A 5000-nucleotide genomic window follows, 5' to 3' on the forward strand; every position below is an offset into this window, starting at 1 on the left:
CCTGTAGAGGGCAGGTCGTCGGAAGACCTCCATCCTACGGACACCCTTCCATTTAGCACAAAGTACAAACGCTTTTACGATCGAAGAAGGAATGCTGTGTTACCCAAGACTCGTCTCGCGCTTCTAGACATTGAAGCAGCCATTTCTCTCTTTTTTTTTTTTAAGACCAATCTCTTTCCCCCCAAGCTTTATCCCGTCTAATCTCTTGGCTCAGACTTCTCTCACGTCTAATCATTTCACCCAGGCATCCTGCCTCCAGGTCCTGATTACTCCCTGGAATGAACAGTGTTCATTAATGTTGGTTACTCCTCAAATACCACCTACTACCTTTCTTTATCTTCTAGTTCTACTCTCGTGATTTACATGAAAGGCTTATATTATATATATATATATTATATATATGACAGTGTCAGACCACGAAGGAAGGAGTAAGACAGGAATTTCCTTAAGTACTTTCGTATTTAATAACACATCTCCAGAAGGACCAATATGACCCTTCTGAAAATGTATTATTAAATACGAAAGTACTTGAAAGGAAATTCCTCCTTTCTTAATCCTTCCTTCGTGGTCTGGCATTGTCATATTGTTCGTGTTTTAATTTCTTCGTGGTTTAAACACACTATTATTATTATTATTATATATATATATATATATATATATATATATATATATATATATATATATATATATATATATATTATATATATACTGTGAGATTATATACTGACACTGTGAGAAAGCTGTAGGAACACGCAAGCCATAGACACGTAATTCTGTGGCCCGGGTTCGATTCCCGGCGCCGGCGAGAAGCAATGGGCAGAGTTTTTTTTCATCTTAATGCACCTGTTACCTAGCAGTAAATAGATACCTGGGAGTTAGACAGCTGTCACGGAGCTGCTTCCTGTGTGTGTGTGGGAGGGGGGAATTAGTTAGTAGTTAGTTATTGTTGATTGATTAAGAGTTGAGAGGCGGGCCGAAAGAGCATAGCTCAACCCCCGCAAGAAAAACTACGCGAATACACACACGCGGGCCAGGTAGGGTAGTAAAAGGTGTACCAGGCAGATATTTTGTAAAGACACTTCCGCAACCCTAGACTATACAAAGGGTTACGTAATTCGAATCAAGAGAGCGCCAAAACCCTGTAGCTCTTCACCGTCAGACATTAACACACGATTAAAGAATACGTATTATTTTGAGATTTTTTTGTTTAATTTTGGAGTGATCAGCGCGTAAAGGTTTACGATATTGAAAAAACAAAACATATTTAGAGTCAGGTAGCAATTGCGAGCTTTTCCATCGGGATCAATTCGGTACTGTATTACTTGACACTTTTAATGGCAATTCTGACCTGTTCACGTTGAGCACATACCCAACAGCAATTACTGGGAAAAATTGGGTAAAGGTAGCCTAAGTGTCTGCCCTTCGACCTCGGACAGACATGCATACAGACTGACAGACCGACATATTTAGTTTATAGAAGATGCACCCATTGTTAGAGCTGTCTTCTGCGATAATTTTGACTGATCTGAGAGTTAAACAACACTTTATCCATAATCTACCACATCATTGACAAGACTCTTATCATATTAGCCAAATGATATAATGTCATAGTTAATTTATCATTTCATGTTCAAGCATTTCCTTTATTATTCTACTGATAGTGGCTCACAGTGTCATAGGAAGTTTCACGTTATCATTACGTAATTTGATTCAACTAATCAAGCGTTATAACATGTTAGCATTTGATTGACGAGAAATAGACGAGAGAAGATTTATCATTCAATCAGAAGGGTAGAAATCTCTCTCCAGACACTCCTGATGGACCATTAGGTATATTCTAACTCGGGTAGTTATTGGATACAGCTGTACTGGACATCGCTGTGGCAAGAGTATTGTGAAAGACTACATGCATTTCAACAAATATAAATTTAACAGATCTCTAACCCTGTCCAGGGAGGACAGAAGAAAATTTGCATATGCTGGTTAGCATTATAAATGTCTGGCCACGTCTGTGGTAGAAAAATATATATTCAGCTACACAGAGATGCTTGCTCTGGGTGTATTAATACTGTGTCGCCTGTGTATATGCTTTTCTAATGTTGCAACATTAGTTTATTTAGATTTTTAGATGAAAAGTACTAATTAACGGACCATCCACCTGCTTTCATTAATTCCACTTGATTCAGCATTTGATCTAGGTATGATCTAGCTGGGTAAGCCTAGGTGCAGGCTTCCTGTCCCCCAGACAACGTGAGATTATTATACTTGTCCTTACCTTCCTGTCACTCCAATCACCAATCCTTCCCCATCATCATCCACCTCTTCACCTCCCCCTTCCATCTCTCTCCATCTTCTCTTCCCTCACTTTCTTTCACTCTTCTCCCACACACACTCTCTCTCTCTCTCTCTCTCTCTCTCTCTCTCTCTCTCTCTCTCTCTCTCTCTCTCTCTCTCTGTCTCTCTCTCTCTCTCTCTCTCTCTCTCTCTCTCTCTCTCCCCTTCCTACTTCCCTTTACTCCATCCCTCTCTGACACCACCTCCCTCTCCCTCACTCCCTCACCTACCTCCCCCCCCCCTCCCTCTCTCTACCCCGTCTCTCTGCTCCGTCCATCTGAATTCCGTCTGTGTCTGGCCGTCTCGTTATCACTATATATAGCGCCTCCCATCCCCATTTTCCACCCCTTTCTACACCACACAAAATCGAACATATTAAAAAAGCTCTGAGAGGTATTTAGATGAAGGAAGAGGGCGGTATTAGTCATAAGGGTACAGGGGACACTGAGGGAATATTAGTCGTAAGGGTAAAGGGAAGATAAGGCATGTTTAGAATACTTTTCTAAGTTAATTTTCTATCAGAAATCTGTCCATACGTTTACAATGCTTACCAGTATATGTAAATTTTTGTCTGTACCTCTATGGATAGTGTTAAGAGGTCTGTTAGACTTATTGTGTAATGAGTAAGTGAGCATTGAACTACAGGTGATTGTTGTGATTTAATAAGAAGGGGGTGTATTGGGGAAGAAGGATGAGTGGGGGAAGGGGGGGAGGACTAAGACTTTCCTCTCACAGTGTAAAGGGAAGTTGCGCTGCCCAATAAACTTGCCCTTCGGGGCAGAATAGGAATACAACTTATATTTTAAATTTGGTCACTTGATTTTTCATGGTTTGTCACCTCTACTGCCTATTCTGTTGTATTCTTTCGTGATTCTCTCTCTCTCTCTCTCTCTCTCTCTCTCTCTCTCTCTCTCTCTCTCTCTCTCTCTCTCTCTCTCTCTCTCTTTCTCTCTCTCACTTCCTCCCTCCATCTTTCATTTTATTCCGTGAACCATCTCCCTTCCACCCATCCTTCTGCCTCAAGAACCTCATCTTTTCCGCACTGCACAGTTACCCATACCTGTCACACCCACTCTTCCCTTCCTCTCCCTCACTCAACCCCCTCTCCTTCCTTCCCTCTCTCCCTCATAACACTTTTACACACTGCTATCTCGCATTTTCTCCTCTTTCCCTACCTTTCATCCTCTCCTTTTCCCTCCTAATATATCTTTTTCATCTATATAACCATTTCTTTCCTTAATCGCTATCATTTATTCTGTCTTTACTGTTCCAGCTTCTCCCTCCCTCTTTACTACACTTTTCTATCTTTTCTTCTTGCTTTTCATACCCCCCCCCTTTCACTTTCTCCTTTCCGTGTTATAGTCATCGTGGCTTAGCACCTTCTCATAATTACTCTTCCTTTCTCCCTTTCCAGCGTATTTTCCAGCATTACTTACACTTCCTTATCACACCGCTTCTTTCTACAACCTACTCGATCACTTCTTTTCCTTACCGTTTCCTCACTTCATGTTCCATCCATTTTAATTCTCCACCTTTCCCTATTCCACATAATTTACTTCATCCACTCTCCCATATCTCTCTCTCTCTCTCCCTCTCCCACCTCATTAATTTAACCCTTTCCGTATGGGTAATCCCTTCATCGCACCCCCATACGGGAAGATTACCCTCTCTCTCTCTCTCTCTCTCTCTCTCTCTCTCTCTCTCTCTCTCTCTCTCTCTCTCTCTCTCTCTCTCTCTCCCTATACATCTCTTCACCTCCATCTGTCTCGCGTCCTCTCCTGCGCCATGTTGCTGGCTGGCTGATTCAATTGCTATCAGTGAGGTTACTCAGCACCAGCTGCCGAGGGGGAAAAAGAGGGAGGGGGTGAGAAGGGGGGAGGGGAGGGAGGGGAGGGGTGGAAGAGGCAAAGAGGGTAGAAGGGAGGAAAAGGGATGAGTGGGATGGAAAGGGGAGCAGAGGGAGATGCAAGTGAGAAGTATGTGGGAGGGAGGAGGGGGAGAAGAGGGGAGATAGGAGAGTGGAAGGGAGGTAGGGTAGATGGGAGATACGAGGAATGGAATGAAAATGGAGTGGGGGATAGGGATACGTGACAAGGATGAATAGGCAGTTAGAGAACCTATTTATATATATATATATATATATATATATATATATATATATATATATATATATATATATATATATATATATTATTATTATTATTATTATATAGTATTATTATTATTATTATTATATATTATTATTATTATTATTATATTATATTAGTATATTTTGGTAGCAGTCTTTCCTGTAGACATATATTATTAAATATGACCGAAAAAGTAAGATTAATAATTCTAACACGAATTTTCTCTATCTTTCTTACGTTTCTTTTCACTGTTGATGGTAATTCAAAGATCAATTCTCCAAAATTCATTTTTATTTCTAGTCTGACGCGACACTTGAGCGCGTTTCGTAAAACTTATTACATTTTCAAAGACTTTAGTTTACAAACACACAACTGAAACTGAATAGAGCTTACACATCTTTGAGTTTATATCTACATTTGGGTGAGGTGGATGAGGTGAAAACAAACTTTCAACAATGGGTATTGAATGGGTATTAAATTCAAACACAAGACAGAACACGAAACAATGGGTATTGAATGGAAGTAATTGTAGAAAGC

Source organism: Procambarus clarkii, chromosome 40 (genome assembly GCF_040958095.1).
Source record: "Procambarus clarkii isolate CNS0578487 chromosome 40, FALCON_Pclarkii_2.0, whole genome shotgun sequence".
Taxonomy (NCBI): Eukaryota; Metazoa; Arthropoda; class Malacostraca; order Decapoda; family Cambaridae; genus Procambarus; species Procambarus clarkii.